Raw genomic sequence first — 15,661 nt, forward strand, 5'->3', positions numbered from 1 at the left:
CCACCACCCCCCACAGTAATGCACCAGGAAAGGGACACAGTGTCATGATGTGTCTTCCTTTTCTGGTGCATTCTAAAGTAATAGCACAAAGGGAAAGGCAGTTGTTTCAAATGCTGCCACTAGAGCTGTCTGGAAGGCAACTGCTTTCTTGACACTGGCTCATTTAAAAAATAAGCCCTTCACCCCACCCCTTTTTGGTGCATCAAGCCAACACCAATTATCCGCTAAATGTGATCCTGGCCATGACCTGCACCTTTAACACAATGTAGAAATGGCCAGGATCATGATCATGCTGATAATTCAGCCCATGTACACTAATAGTTAGGCTTAAATATGGCATCATAGATTTCATTGCTAGTTGCTAGTTTGTTTTTTCAGAGATGGGAAGGCAGTTCCCCCAAAGCTTCTGATTGGCTTGGAGCAAGTGCAGGGTTTTTCACCTACTTTGTGGCACCTTCTGTTGCCTATCTGACCCTTGTCAGACAGCAGGAGAGTTTAAGACATGTTGACAAGCCGCATTGCTGCTAACTCCAGTTTACACATTATGCTTGCCATACCACAGCCATTATACCTTAAAAGAAAAACAACTACATGAAACCTTCTGGGCAGCTAATACTGTGAAAGGAAATGGGAAGGTCTGCTCTCTTTCAGACTGACATTGTTACTGACTACGGCTTTCTAAGCAACTAGATGAGTTCTTCCATAGTGGCTTGTTATGGTATGTCCTAACTAAAGCCAGACAAGGGAAAGATTTGGTTGTGTTTGTCGGCTAGTTGGAGCTTAACAAGATGTCACCAAGCTGAATGTTCATGACTTTCAATTTTTGCTTTAGAATTTGTCCTATTATCTGGAGAGATCCTTGATTGAAAAAAGAAACATGTTATGTAAAGTGGGTGGGGGTTGAGGCTGTTGTATAAGTGTAGCTTTCCAGTTTCAGAGCAAGTTTCAAATAAACTCCAAAGGGACATACCCACAAAATGAAATAAAACTGGCTAAGTAGTTTTGTCTCAGTCATAGAAGTAGTGCAACCTTTGCTCTTTGACATCAGATAAGGGGACTAGGAAGAACATATCTTGTAGTTAAACTCCAGTCTGGAAAGCTAGGGACCACGTCTCAAGATCCTATTTAATAGGGTAAGAAGTGGGTACCCTCAACAAAAGGTGGTGGTATTTTCCCCAGACGATAACAGGGTTCCAGCCAGCCTGGAACAGGAGTCTTATACTGCTGTTTGGGACTTGCAGAAGACATCTTTTCCCCCTACTCCAAATATCACTGCCTCCGTGCTCTAGAGTGCTAAGGCACAGGATTGGGGTAGGCAGCTTTCTTGTTCTATGGCTTGGTGAATCTTAACCTCATGGCATGCATCACTTTAACTCTAATGCTTGCCTCCAGGATATTATTCACCTTTAGGAGCTCAAGCGAACCAATCCCCAGTCCCTCTGTCAAACCTCGTACTTGGGGTGTTCACAAAACCGGCTGGCCTGGTTTGGTTTGAGACCAAACCGGACCCAAACTGGACTGGGCCAGTTCAATTCTATAGCCCCTTGGAACCCACCCCCAATTCAGTTTGGTTTGGGGGGGGTAGCAATTTTTTTTAAAAGTTAAATGTGTGCTCATCCCCTCAGGGGACTTCTCAGAGGCTGCATGGGGGTATCTAGAGGTTTCCCCTCACACCTGGCCTCCATTCTATGGTCAATTGCCCTGTTTGCGTGTTCTTCGGCCTGATCCGGGCCTCACCCCTGTCTCACGGTGGCCATTTTGGAGGCCACCATGCATTTACCTAATGGGCCTCTGCATGGCCGGGTCATGACCCAGACCATGCAGTTGTCATGCCCCCACTTGAGGACATTGGAAAGGAGTGGGGGGGCAGGCGACTTACTAGAAAGTGGGGAGGCGCCTGAGGAGGAGCAGGCCAGTGATGTGAATGGGGAGATAATTGAGACAGGCCAGGGCGAGTGTTTGGCGCAGGAGGGGCCAGCAGGGCTGGGTGATCTTTGGAAAGAAGGGTCAGGATCTGAGCCAGAGTTTGAATGGCCACTATCTCCTCGAGGATGCAGACGGGAAAAACGTCAGCAACAGGTGAGGGAATTACGGAGGAGTAATCGACTGGCAAGAAGATATCAGGAGCCGGATTGAATCTATGGCAGCTGGCGGGGGTGGAGTGTTGATTAAGTGTACGTGGCTGCTGACTATAAAGCGGGCAGCCTGTGCCTGCTGGAAACAACACATCAAATCTGCTTTGAGCTTTTGTCAGAAAGATTGTGACTTTGGAATTCGGGCTTCTCACTCCTCACTTCTGTATCCCTGGTGAGACTGTTATCAGTAAGACTGAAACTTGAGCTATTGGCTATTGTGTCATTTATTTCTGGCCAGCATCTTCCATCGAATGAGCTCATGACAGCAGTGGCCCATTGGGCATGTGTGGCAGCCTCCAAAATGGCCACCGCCATGGGGGTTAGACCCGGAACAGGCCAAAGACTACCTGAACAGTGCAAGTTGCTGCATAATTGAGGCCGGAGAGGGGAAAAGGCCTTTGAGAAGCTCCCTGGTGGGTTTGAGTACAATTTGAAAAAAATTATGAAAAAGCTCGCCACCACCACCCCTGAAAGGTGGGGGGTGGGAGCTTGGTCCAATACTGAACTGAACCGGGGGAGTTCAGTTCAATATCGGACCACTGAATTGAACAGGTTCAATGTCGAACCTGTTCCACATCAAACCTTTTGGCACATCCCTAGCTCATACCAGAGCCAGAGGAGGGAGGGGGGGAGTTCACTGGGGTGAATCCCTGGCTGTGAGGGATTCACAGTAGACTGCCACTATCCACTTTTTTTAATGTGGAAAAACCCACTTTCTCCATTTACGATTCCTGGGGGCGAGGGGTTAAAGTGGCAACACTCTCCCTGGAAAAAGCTGAGCATTACTAGCCTCCAGAAGCCTGTGATTAAGGCAGACCCAAAATGAATACTAGCACACTTCACCAACAAAAGTTTATTATTATATTGAAAAACAAGAATTTACAATACATAATTGTCTCTTCAAAGCAGATTGTAAAGGAGAGAAGTTTTCATTCACCAGGAAACTCAGATTCAATAAAGGAAAATAACTTTCCTCGTGCATCTAACTGAACTGGTCTCTATCTTATTACTCAGAGGCAGGGATCTTGCTGCTTTCCCAGCCTCCAGGCTGTGGCCTCTAGGAGACCCCTAGCTAGGAGACCCCTAGCAGCTTCTCAGGCCTGCTAGGAGACCCCTAGCAGCTTCTCAGTCAGCTGCTTCTTAGGGGCACTCTTGGGACAGAACAACAACAAAAACACAGAACAAAGCTTTCTCTTCTTCTGCTGGAGGCTGTGAGTGTAGTTCCCACTCATTCCTTCTGTTTTGATTTTCCAAGACCTTTTCCATTATTAGGAAAGGCCCATCCTCCCAACAGTTGCTCTAAGTGAGGCCTAGTCCTCCCTGAAATCCTTCCCATCACTACCTCTATTTTTAAAAGCCTATTTTTCTTAAGGAAAGTAAGCTTATGAGATCTCCTGGCATTCTTTTTGTGTGTCCACCCCCACCCCCCAATCCCTATCAGCTTTGCATTGCCTGGGCCAAAATGAATCAAAATGAATCAAATTGGGTACAGTCATAGGGACATGTAGGGATAGCTCAAGGGTGAAGATTGTGATTATGTCATCCACCCCAATTCATGATCGTGGACACATGAATGACTAAGGAGCAAGTGGACTATCTTGTGAACTGCCTAACTGATTTGAACAAAATTTGCTACAGGTGTAGGGACAGCTCAACAGCATAGTTTGCAATGATGTCATCCATCCCAATTCAAGATGATGGATGTGTGAACATTTAAGGGTGAAGTGGGCCAATGTGAGGATGGTAATTAAGATTATAGTGAAAGGAAAGTAGGCAGATTAGTTCTTACCAGAACAACATGTTTTCAAATGACACATTCAACATTCCATGCCTCAACTTCCCTCACCCATAGACTTAACTGATGGACTCATGCAGTCTGCCCAAAGTCCAATTCCTTTAGAGCCTTTCTGCCCCAGAGGTGAAACCTCCCCCACCAGCTGCAAGTTAAGCATTATCCCCCTACACACATCCACACACCCATGACACGAAGTATTTTTAACACATGAGTTCCTAAGGACACAAACAGCAACTGAACTCACAAGGATATAAGAATATATAACAGATCTATTTATGCAAATATGCATTAGCAGAAGCATTGCAATATGCAACTTAACATATTCCCACCTCACATATTTCTTTCCCCACTCCCCACTCTGTCTCTAAAGCAGGGGTCGCACTCAGTGCCCAGCACAGGTTACAGTCACGCTCAGCTGCCCGGCACAGTGCAGGCCGGCAGTGCAGCAACCACACCACCCGGGATAGACTAAAGAGGATTTGGGGAGCCCCAGGGTGTGTGGAGGACCTGGACTTTGGCCTGGAAGTCCAGGGAGACGAGCACCTCTGTTCCCCCCATAGGGCAGAAAGGAAATCTGCCCATAGAAAACATTGGAGAAATAAAGGATTTTAGCACAGCTGTGATTGGGCAGACAGATGTAAGTCCCCCCTCCACCACATAAAAGGTAAGAGCAAAGACAGGAGGTTCCACCTTCATCAGTCACTGTGAACTCAAAATTTGCTTCTTCAGACAATGAGAAGAATTATTCTATGCCCGCAACATTCCATAGGTTCTGGAAGCTCACAGATCCTGAAAGTTCCCAGAGCTATTTTGAGGATTTTAAAAAAGATTTCTTTTTTCTTTTAATTTACAAATGTACATACTCCTGCATACCTAGGGGATCTCAAGAGCATCTGGTAACCACCACTTTATTTTGGCTGGCCCTGTTTCACTTCCAGAGTTTGCTAATGAGTTGGCTAGTAGTCGTGATAAAAACCGAAGTATCTCATTTTCTCTTGAAAACAAATGAGTGCAGGTAGAAGGTGAGAGCACCAGTCCTGCTAATATCGATTGTTTTTTCTTCAGTAGTAATACCTATATCCAGGTCTTTGTACATTAGAGCCCCCTGGGATATATTGTTGATATTTTTTCTATATGTAGCAGTGACAAATGTTTTGAACTTTGAGGTAAAGCTAAGTTATCTTAAGAGAGCCAGTGCAAAACCTGTGCACACCATATACACTCCAAATAAAGGATACCAGCCATCTGCAAAAGGGTTATTTTCTTTGGCATCTCTGGCCACAAATGCTTCCTGTTGTTGCTCTGCTATCCATCTTGTACATAGCTTTAAAAAAATGTGAGTTATTTAAGAAAATAAATCTATGGCTATTGCCTTATAGGCCCTGGATATGCAGGCTTTTAAAAATACACTGGGTCAACAAAAGGCTGATGTGAAACAAAAGTCCTTTCATTATTGGATTAAGTTAACCTTCAGCATTGCTGGGTTGCTTTTTAAATTCCAGAACTATATTACTCATGCCCTCTAATCATCCGCATTGCAAATCCCAGAAAATTCTGCCAACGTCCTGATTTCTGTATTACTGTACACTGGGTTTATAAACCGAAACCGAGATCAGCCCTGACAGTTAAGCTAATGCCAGATTGAAGTTTTATTTATTTGGTCATTTCATCGAAAAGTAGACGCCGTGTCTGTGGTTTACATCTCTAAAATCAAATGCACTATTTATGTGTGGCAAAGAACAGCTAGACATAGACCTTATTCACAGGTACTTTTATGGTTTCTTTACATTTACAAAGTACAGAATTTGTGAAGGTATATTCTGTACCCAAATCCCATGCATTTCCTCTACATTAAGAGAAGGAAGGATCTAGCTTGGCAATGCAGCCTGGACTCTCAAAAATGTATCAAGGGCTATTCTTAGGGTGTGCCCACATGAGGCCATTCTCTGCATCCAATCGACTATGTGCCTCTGGAACTTCAGTTTGCACAGTAGATGTGAATGATGCCAGGATTTGCCATGCAGTCTGTAAAATGTTATGATGTGAAGGTATGACATCAAGAGATGATGTCAGTGCAAGGTTGATTTCTCCAGCATTTTAGTGTGATGCCAAAGTAGCAAACTGAAAGTAAGAGAAATCCCCATCAAGTCATGGGATAGACAACTTTCTGTGTATTTCTGTGTATCCACTGTATATCTCTGTGACTGTTAGTCACTCTAATGTGGGGATGGGAGATGTTTGTATAAGAGCACTTCCTAAACATTCGTTCAATATGTTTTTAAACACAATTCTCTCTTTTGAATATAACAGTAATCATTACAGAGATGTGCAAGGTGCAAATGAGAAGTAATATTTTCTGTAATGTGTAAAGTGACTCTGGACCTAATGTTTGTATTTTTTTAACCTAATTGAATTCTTATAAACTAGGAAAAAATAATGCCATCAATATGGATCTCTTGAATATTGCCACTCTTTCGTGGTTTAATTCATTGAACTGGAGACCCCCAAACAATCACTGGTTTAGTTCACAGAACTGGAACCCCACCCCACCCCAGACTGGGGACGCGGATGGACTCATGACCTAACTGAAATAATATACAAGTGCCTGCGTATAAGCAAGTGCCTCCATATGGGGTTGAAACCTGTGACCATCCTTTTTGCACGACTGCAGTGACACTTTTTCATAGTCAGTCAGGTCACAAACCAGTAAGCGTCCCCACAGGCTGCTCGGATGGTAAAGTGGGAGCCATCAAGTTTCTGAACCATCCCTAAGAGGAGATATGTGCATGTAATTAAAACAGTTTGTCTGCTCAGTCCTCTCCTGATCAAATTTGTTTTGTTTTGTTATAAAATACTGTTGACCAATTGCTTGTCCCCAGACATTATATACTAAGAAGGAAACAAAATCTGTATTATAGTAATCAGTGAATACTAGAAAGGATTGATCAACTAATACCAGAAGGAAAGGAAGCGGAAAGATCTGGTGTGCAGACGTTTGTTAGTGCTGGTGAACATAAGCATTCAGATATCATCATAGTAGCATTACGCTGAAAGTAATAACTGAAGTCAGCCAAGGGAAGGAATAATGTTTCTGTGGCATTTCTCAATGCGATTTCAAACCTGGCAGTAGTGTTTTGTTTTGTTTTTCAGTAATGTTATCAACTCTCTTGGAAATATGCTTGATTGAAGCTACATACTAGGTCCATACTGTACCAACGTGTTTTTTTTAAAATGCTACAACTTGTATAGCTAATGTTGCAAGAAAATTAGAAGGTCATTAGTGGCTTCAGTGTGCTATTATAGACCTAAAGCATAATCTTTACATGCTCTTTGCTCTGAGAGGGCTAGAAAAACCAGTATCTTCCGTCGTAATGACTTCCAGTTTACAGCCTTCATTTGTTATATTTCCTCAATAGCTGTTGTGTTGAGATTAACTGCATAAATGGTCTGCAGCTGTCTGTTATGAATTAAGGGAGTTTAATCAAAGTATTTCTAATGTACAGCATAATGATAATACATGGGGGAAGTACTATTTAAGAGATAATGATGGCTTCAGAAGATCACTGTTGTAATGTTTAGTGCATATGCCTTCAGCATTGAATTTGTTGTTGTTCTGAATATGCTTAATGGATCAGTGAAAAGCTGCCTAATGTGGGATTGTTTGATGGGGCTGACAGAGCTGGAATTAGCCCATTGCTGTTTACTGCATACAGCCATTAAGATTAATTGCTGCCAGATAATTTTGACTGTTTTTATCTTCGGGAAAAAGTGTCACTAATGGGTTTATAAATTGGTTCACTATTACTAATAGTTAGGCCAGTGTAGCTGGATAGAACGTCAGGCGCTAATTCTGAAGATAAAGGTAAAAAGTATAAAGCGTTATATGACTTGCTAGTTTTAAGGGATAATGTTATCTAATAACAGACAGACTGATATATGATGCTCATTAATGCTATTTCCCGGGCTTTGGGTTGAACCTAATAGATGCTAATAAAGTCTTATTTGATGTCCCATTAAAGAGCTCAATCTGTTTTCTGCATTAATGCACAATGTTGTTTATCACATTTTCAGTGACTAAAACCCAGACCCTCAATCTGTTACATAACTAAACAGTATCAAGCCAGCAGTACCTATTTTTGTCTTTGTTTAGATACAGTGAAGGATTTATACACAGAGATCAGGTCTATCCATATGTGCTGCTTGTATTGCATGTTATACCTGTCAGCAATTACAATACTGTAAAATGAGGGTTGTTGTTATTATTGGTATAGTGATGGTAATGGATTTACAGGCATTAGCATTGACACATTCTGAAAAATTAGGGCAAAGTTTCTCTAGAGTATCATGTGTTGGATTTTTTTAAAAAAAAAAATTAAAATGATATGATCTAGATAAATAATTGAGGGAAGATCTATAGTGCAATGTAATGATTTGGTGAGCATTTCAGCAGCCATGAACATGCAGATATATGTTCATAACCATGACCATGCAGATTTCTTCTATATTAGAATACATTTAATTTGTTCACTAACAGTGGAACCCGATGTATGTTTACTCAGAAGTAAGCTCCATTGTGTTCAATGAGGCCATATGTTTAGGACTGCAGCCTAAATTTCTTTCATTAATGCAAAGAGACTTCTCTCTCCTCCCACCCCTTTCAGTGTGTGTGTGTGTGTGTGTGTGTGTGTGTGTGTTCCTTTCATTAAGAAATGGGAGAAAATATGAACTTAAGCAGAGAAAACTAAGACAGGGAGTGCTTAATGAAAAAGAAAGAATAGTTCAGAATTAGGAATATTTTCTTGTGCATGGCAAGCAAAGGGCAACATCCAGAATAAGCTAGCAGTGTTGGCTCAAGACCTAACTGTGCACTGCCCCCCGCCCACACTGTCCACGCCAATTTCCTGTTTTTAAAAAGCAGGTGGCAGGAGGGTATCTTTCTACCTCTTTGGCATGCCAAGAATCTGCTGCCTGAGGTGACCGTCCCACCTCGCCTCATGGAAGGACTGTCCCTGAAGTTAGGGACGACTACATCCCATTGAAACTAATGGGGCTTGTTCCATTGATTTCAACAGTGCTTAGTCTTGACTAACTAGTCTGGATGTTGCCCAGAGTAAATTATGAAACAAGACTCCCCTGACTAAGTTTGTAATTTTCAGCATACTTTGCTGATTCTTCATTTCTTTGAACATTTCTTTAGTGTTGTGAGGGCCAATAGTGAAATACTTTTCAAAAGTTACCTAGTACAGGGAAGTACTTTGAATATATTTTGAACCTGCCCACTCTCTAAGTTCATCTGGAGATATTCTCCTGTAGGGATGTACATGAACCAGAGAGTGCAGTTTGGTCTGAATTTGAACCAAATTCAGACTGAAACACAGGTATGCAGTCAAACGATCGGCTTGGCTGGTCAGTTCAATGACCCAGCCTGAACTAGTTTGAAGCAGTTTGCAATCCAGCAGTTTGCAATCCAACTGCAACACTGCAGTTGGACAACAAAGCACATAGGAGAAGGGCTTTTCCTGTTGGGAACCTCTGGCCCTAGGAGGCCTGCCTGGCCCCTTCTTTATATTGCTTCCAAGTGTACCCTGAAGACACATCTGCTTAGGCTGGCTTTTAATTTTGACTAATGGTTTTATGGTTCTGTTTCACTATCTCTGCTTTTCAGTGTTTTTATTATTTCTCTCTCTTTTCTTTTGTAATTAGCTTCTGATTTTGTCCTTTGATTATTATATGAATTGTTTTTAACTGTTTCTTAGCTGCCTTGAAAATTTGCTGAAAGGTAGGATATACATTTTTATAAAAAATAAATACAATAAATATTTCTCTTTTTGCAATACTATTATACAGTTCTAACTGATCTAAAAAAATCATGTGAACATCTGTAACTGCATGGGTGTGTGTGATTCTTACCAAAATGGATAGTGAACTATATCAAGCTTCTTTGCTTAAGCAGCATTGTTGCCTTGATAATATAGACTAGTCATCCCTCAATAAACTATACTTGGATTACACAGAAGAAAACATCTATGTACTGAAACTTCATTCTTGCTCACTATTTGACAACAAACAACTTTTTAAACTAGCCTGTCCACACACACACACACACACACACACACACACACACACACACACCCTATCCTAAACAAATGAATGAACCAATTCTTTAATATTTGACAAAACCTTCCCTGCCTGATTGCCTGGAGGCAATTCTTACCTGCCACAGGTAACCAAGCAACTGTTTACATACTGTGTTTCCATGTTACGAACTCTCTGCCTAGTCCTAGTATAGCCTTTGGAACTGTTTATTCAACCACTTATTTCAGAATGAAAACACCACAGGGAAGGACCGTCCATTTATCCAGATTTTACTTGTTTGTATTTAACTAGTAGTAGTAGTAGTAGTAGTAATAATAATAATAATAATAATAATAATAATAATAATTATTATTATTATTATTCGATTTCTATACTGAGAAATCGAGTACTGAGTCAAAGTGTCCCCAACTTCCATCTGCACTTGCTCTGTCATAGTTGGTGAGACCTTTCAGTTGTCCTGGGGTGGCAAAAAGGAAGATGTACCTCAGGATGTACCAGAGGTGGTCTTCCCAGCAGCCTCTGACTGTCAACTATCTCCCCCCACCCCCCCGAATGATCATTGGGACTTATGCAACATCATCATGTAATATCATTCCCAGACAATTGCAAGCTGGCCGCTGCTAACAGAACACTGTTGCTGTGCCTCTACCAAGTTAAAACATAGATGGTAGTAAAGGGGGAAGGAGTTTCAGTTCCACCTGTAGGTTATATATTTGCCTCAAATGGCTGAAAGTTCTCATTTGAGAGCTTTCAGCCCCACCCTAGTTCCAGCCATAGGGCTGTTGAATTACAAGTTTTATTGAACTAATTTGCATATATGGATTTTGTTTTGTGAAGGATCTCCCATCCTGAAAAAGAACTGTTGTCATATTACCTTTTGGCACCCATTGCTGGTGCTGCAGCTGGCAGACCTATAGCCCTTATCTGCCATTCTAGAGAAGAGAGTGAAAAGGATGCTTGGAATGTGATGGAATAATGAGGGTGGATATGATGGAATAATAACAATAAAAATAATTAGGGAGAAGAAATCCTTCAAAAGCAGCTATGACACTGCCTGGTCTGTCCTGGATTTCAGGAGTGGTGAGAGGCCCATTGTTAAGGTAATGGGGGAACACTATGGCCACCTTCGGACATAATGGGGCCATAATGGACATAATTCGCCCACCGTGTCATCCGAATGATTGAAACTGCAGTTTCCAGACCCAACCACGGTTCCAATCTCGCTGCCAAACCTCGGAATGGACACTCAGTTTATAGTGAGTTTCACTCACCCAACCGAGAGTCTGCTCTCTGCAGTGAGATATCTGGATTCACAATTAACTCCAAACAGGAGTTAAGGGAGGAAGTGCCTCCTGCGGGTTGCCAGGCTATTGGCTGGCATAGGCTGCCCTTCCACGGTTGGAGGAAGCCCATACAGCCAGTCCTGCCCCCATTGCCAGCTCCAAACTGGGATTGTGATCATCTGGAAGCACACAGGGGGGTGGAGGCAAACTGCAGGTCCGTTGGTCTCACGGTTTCCTGTTACGTGAGAAGGGACCCTATGCCTCCTACAAAGCATGGGTGGCTCTTGAGAGACTACAAGCCTCTCACATGTGTGCACAGCTTTCAGCCCTATATTTGGCAGCTGGGCGGACATGGCTGAGGTTACATACTATCCCTCAGCTCTATTTCAATGAGCCATGGCAGAGCTGGAGGAGGAGGAGGAGGAGGAACTAGATAGCATTAACTCTTTCCCTCCATGTCGGAGGCCTTTGAGGTTGAGTGGCATCTGGTGGTGGCTCTCAGTTCTGTAGCCAGTTCAGCCAGGCTTAACCAGGGACATGTGACATGATCCTTCTCTTGCTGATCTTGTCACATCCCACAAACTATTATTTTGATATTCTATTGTCAATGGGTTTAAACAACATTTTAAGTAAAGCCTCAGTTATCATGTTGAACAAGCAATTTCCATTTGGGGGTAATGTCTTATTCCTAAATAGAAATTGGAAAATGAACATGCAAAGACCTGTATCATAGAGAATTAAAAAGCTTATGAGGTAGGCAGAACTGATACACAACAGGGTACAGTTTTTCACCTTCCAGATGCATCTGCCTCTGGTCTTGCTGTGTTCATAATCCAGTATTTGCTACAGATATTTTCCATGATTATAGCTTTGTAAAATCGGTAAAGTAATCTGATGCTCTCATTTCCAAATCAGGTATATAGCTGGACTCCTTCAAATAAAATCAGCTGTGAAACAGGCATCTGAATCCTCTTTCTGGTTATTAATGAAACACCTGTTTTCTGGTTATTAATGAGACACCTGTAAACACTTTAGGAACAAAAAGACTCCAGTTTAAGATTTATTCTCATACACATTCACTCATGTACCTGCCCCCCACCCCACCCCACCACACCCCAGTGTATGGAAGTTTTAAATTAAGGTCTGTAGTTTAACTTCCATGCTCGATAACCTGCAAAGGAAGAGAAATGGAGCTGAAAGACAAAGAGAAAAACGTTTTCCAGGCATTAGCTAACTATATATGGTGTACATGGTAACAATGACAGGAGCAGTGTATAGAGAAGCCCACACCCGCAAGCTTTCCACAGATACAGCATCTGTTGGTAGAACACTGCACTCGCAGCATCTCAGTCATAGAAGGATCTCTTCCTGGCTACAGCATTTGTCTCTGTACAAGTGGAGGTTCGGTGCTTCCATGCTTGTTATTGTTACTGTAGAAAACTTGGTGGGGAGGTAATCCAGATCAGGACCATGGTGTGAAGACCGCAGTAAAATCTTTGCCCCACCCTTCATAGTCCTAATCAAGATCAATCCCAATGGCATGCAGTGAAACAAAAGCTCCCTTGCCCATACTCTTGTTGTTATCCAAATCAATTATCTAATTATAAAGTATCTACAGTAGCACTAATGGTGCAGCGGGGAAATGACTGGACTAGCTAGCCAGAGTTTGCTGGTTTGAATCCCCACTGGTAAGTTTCCCAGACTATGGGAAACACCTATATCGGGCAGCAGCAATATAGGAAGATACTGAAAGGTATTATCTCATACTGTGAGGGTGATGGCAACAGTAAACCCTTCCTGTATTCTACCAATGACAACCACAGGGCTCTGTGGCTGTCAGGCATCGACACTGACTCAATGGCACACTTTTACCTTTACCTTTACTGTAGCAGCAATTTAAAATGCCTAGCTGCTGTTAAAAGAATACCCAACTCCCTTTTTAAAAAAAGTATGCATGGAAGCACTAAGCATGCTGTTTTCCTAATGTGTAGGCAGCGTGTGTGTGTGTGTGTGTGTGTGTGTGTGTGCGTGCGTGTGTGTGTGTTTGAAAGGGTACAAGAAGGAGCCCTGGGATCATATATTTTCCAGGGTGCTTGATATCACTCCGAAAGATTCAGTCACTTTGGTATCCAGGCAGGCTATTCACACGAGCATGTAAAGCCGGGCTAAGGGAGCCCAGTCTGATTTTGCATGCTTGTGTGAACCGCTAGGATCGGGCCCGATCCCAGTGGCTCCACGGTGGGAAACCTGCCTAAGTAGCCACCTTTTTAAATGAGGTTAAGGGAGCAAGTGTTCCCTTAACCTCATTTTTGTAATTGTGTGTCAGCCGTGTCTGCTTGCAGCGGGGGGGGGGGGTGTCCCCATAATGCACTGCACAGTCACGTGGTGCATTATTGGAGCTCCGAGGGGCAGAGCAAGACACAGCAGCACGTCCCAGCACCCCAGTCCCTGGAGCTGCGGGGAGCGCAGCCAGTCGTCTGGGTGGGTGATCTGCCCACTCATGGAAAAGAGTTCATTCAGCTGCTGGGAGGGTGAGTCAAACCCGCTCTCCGCACAAACCGTGAGAATTGTGAGAAGATCTCCAGGATGTATAAAACTAGCAGTATTCAAGGCTGCAGGAGAGGCAGACCTCACTGAGATACCTCCTCATCTGCCAGGCAAGTGGAGAGGATTTAGAGATATACAGGGGACTGGGGAAATCATATGGCATTGTGTGGAGGCTTTTGGACCCATTGTATTCCTGACGATGCCATAGTTCAACATCCAAACTAATAAAACACTGGTACATCAAAAACATGGCACATACTGTAGGGGAGGAGCAATTTTCATCTATTTCCCCTTCCCTCTGTAGCTGACTGCTTAACAAACAGCTCTGTTTACTGAATCCAGTTCCAAACTGAGCCAATAGGACTTTGCCCATTGCTATTCACCACACTCACATGTGTACGCACAACACATGCACACATTGCTCTTTCTTTCTCATGTCCTATTCAGAAATTAAGTTGTATGTGCACAGAGGTGCTTGTATACTCATACATCTTTGTGCATGACCGATTGTACCTGCATTCATTTTAAAAGACAACCTGGGAACAGGCCTTCAAATGCAGGGTACAGATCATAAATATACTGCTGTATATTTGTATATGTGCATTGAACATAATGTGTGAATAATTGTACATGTGTACAGATCTATCCATGCGTACACTGTTCACAGATTGGACTGCATTGAACGTAACATATAAATAGGACCTCTCTTCTCCATACCCTCACACCTCTCTGTCACGCATGCACACACACGTACTCACACACACACACCCTGACTGAAATGGTGGGACTGTTGCTGCTGGTGGTGCAGTGGCAGCAACAGTCCCACCATTTCAGTCAGGGTGTGTGTGCATGTGTACGCATGTGTGCATGTGTGAGAGAGCGGTGTGAGGGTATGGAGAAGAGAGGTCCTATTTATATGTTACGTTCAATGTAGTCCAATCTGTGAACAGTGTACACATGGATAGATCTGTACACTGTAGTACACTGTACTGTAATAATCTGTTGTTGTTGTTGTTGTTGTTGTTGTTGTTATTGTTATTATTATTTATTCAATTTCTATACCGCCCTTCCAAAAATGGCTCAGGGTGGTTTACACAGAGAAATAATAAATAAATACGATGGCTCCCTGTCCCCAAAAGGCTCACAATCTAAAAGAAACATAAGATAGACACCAGCAACAGTCACTGGAGGTACTGTGCTGGGGGTGGATAGGGCCAGTTACTCTCCCCCTGCTATATAAAGAGAATCACCACGTTAAAAGGTACCTCTTTGCCAAGTTAGCAGGGGTTGCTAACTTGGCAAAGTTAGCACTATGACCTCTTCCACTATCTCTCCCTGCCTCATCATGCAGAAGTGTGATAACAATGGTAAATTCTGTGACAAGAGTCATGTGAACCTCCCAGCAGCACTTCCTCCTTTTGCACTGTCCTCCCTGTTCTAGTTTCAGTGACTACAAATGAGCTGCACAGCATACATTATCTCCCTATACTTCTTTCTCCATTGGGAAAGAGTAAATTGGAAACAATTTGACTTCCAAAGTTTAAAACTAAACTAGTTTTCATTTCCCCAAGCCAATGGAAAGGACACACAAGTGGAACTTGTAGATTATCAAACTCATTTCACCCTCCAAAAAGATAAATTCATTGTATGTTGCGTTCTGACAAAGAAAAAAGAAAAAGAAAAAGGGTCAGAAGCGGTAAAATACACACACACACACACAGACACACACCAGCTCATGCTTTCACTCTGTGGAAACACAGCCATTCCCCGCCCCCACCCCCAGTTATGCTGAAATTAGGAAAGTT

At 42.8% G+C, this 15,661-nt stretch overlaps 1 long non-coding RNA gene across 3 annotated transcripts in view; it reads left to right on the forward strand.

Moving 5' to 3' along the window:
* LOC128350349 (uncharacterized) overlaps window positions 1-15,661 on the forward strand; it is a 159,879-nt gene that overhangs the window by 80,139 nt on the left and 64,079 nt on the right. Inside the window, exon 2 of one of the 3 annotated variants that reach the window (XR_008319281.1) lies at window positions 9,687-9,709. The exons of the other annotated variants lie outside the window; for them this stretch is intronic. This is a non-coding gene — a long non-coding RNA (uncharacterized LOC128350349). The remainder of the gene's footprint in view (window positions 1-9,686; window positions 9,710-15,661) is intronic. 3 annotated transcript variants of the gene reach the window in all.

Source organism: Hemicordylus capensis, chromosome 3 (assembly GCF_027244095.1).
Source record: "Hemicordylus capensis ecotype Gifberg chromosome 3, rHemCap1.1.pri, whole genome shotgun sequence".
Lineage (NCBI taxonomy): Eukaryota > Metazoa > Chordata > Lepidosauria > Squamata > Cordylidae > Hemicordylus > Hemicordylus capensis.